A 1,335-nucleotide genomic window follows, 5' to 3' on the forward strand; every position below is an offset into this window, starting at 1 on the left:
TTTACAAATAAGGAAACAGAGTAAGAGAGGTTAAATATATATTTTTTAAAGGTCACAGAACCGGGGTTAAATCATGAATCAAAACCCATGTTCTTTTTTTAAAAACATATTTTTATTGCAAATCTTCACATACATACAGTCCATCCATAATATACAATCAGTGGCTCACAATATCATCACATAGTTGTGTATTCATCACCACGATCATTTTTAGAACATTTGCATCACTCCAGAAAAAGCAATGAAAAGAAAAAAGAAAAAAACTCATACATCCAATACTCTTTATCCCTCCCTCTCATTGAGCACTAGTATTTCAATCTACCCAACTTTTAAAAATTATTTTTATTGATATACAGTATATATTCACATGCCATGTAATCATCAAAAGTGTACAATCAATGGTTCAAAATATCATCATATAGCTGTGCATTTATCATCACGAACAACATTTTTTCCTTTTCTGTGTAAAAATAACATATATACAAAAGAGCAATAAATTTCAAAGCACATTCCAACAACTAGTTGAGGACAGATTTCAGAGTTTGGTATTGGTTACAAGAAAAATATGGAACATTTCATGAATTTGCATGTCATCCTTGTGCAGGGGCCATGCTAATCTTCTCTGTATCATTCCACATTTAGTATATGTGCTGCCAAAGTGAGCATGGATTTTACTTCATAGCTTTTTTTTTTTTAATTAAAAAAATTTTTAAGCGTAACAACACACACAAACATTGTTACCATACGGTCATTCCATTCTTGTTATATAATCAATAACTCACAGTATCATCACATAGTTGTATATTCATCACCATGATCATTTCCTAGCATTTGCATCAATTCAGAAAAAGAAATAAAAAGAAAAAAACTCATACATACCATACCTCTTACCCCTCCCTCTCATTGACTGCTAGTATTTCCATCTACCCAATATATTTTAGCCTTTGTTTCCCCTAATTTTTTTCTATACCCCTTACCACTCCCTTTCACTGATCACTAGCATTTCAATCTAAGTTTATTTTAACATTTATTCCCCCTATTAATTATTTTTATTCCATGTGTTTTACTCATCTATTGATAAGGTAGATAAAAGGAGCATCAGACACAAGGTTTTCACAATTGCACAATCACATTGTGAAAGCTATATCATTATACAATCATCTTCAAGAAACATGGAACACAGCTTTACATTTTCAGGCACTTCCCTTCAGCCTCTCCAACATACCTTAAGTAAAAAAGTGATATCTATATAATGGCATTAAGAATAACCTCCAGGATAACGTCTCAACTCTGTTTGAAATCTCTCAGCCACTGACACTTTGTTTTGTCTCATTT

General features: G+C 31.8%; 1 non-coding gene across 1 annotated transcript; it reads right to left on the reverse strand.

Moving 5' to 3' along the window:
• Positions 1-559: 559 nt before the first annotated feature.
• Positions 560-666, reverse strand: LOC143675158 (U6 spliceosomal RNA). Its single transcript, XR_013171402.1, has one exon. It is a non-coding gene; the product is annotated as a U6 spliceosomal RNA (small nuclear RNA).
• Positions 667-1,335: the final 669 nt, after the last annotated feature.

This window comes from Tamandua tetradactyla, chromosome 2 (genome assembly GCF_023851605.1).
Source record: "Tamandua tetradactyla isolate mTamTet1 chromosome 2, mTamTet1.pri, whole genome shotgun sequence".
Lineage (NCBI taxonomy): Eukaryota > Metazoa > Chordata > Mammalia > Pilosa > Myrmecophagidae > Tamandua > Tamandua tetradactyla.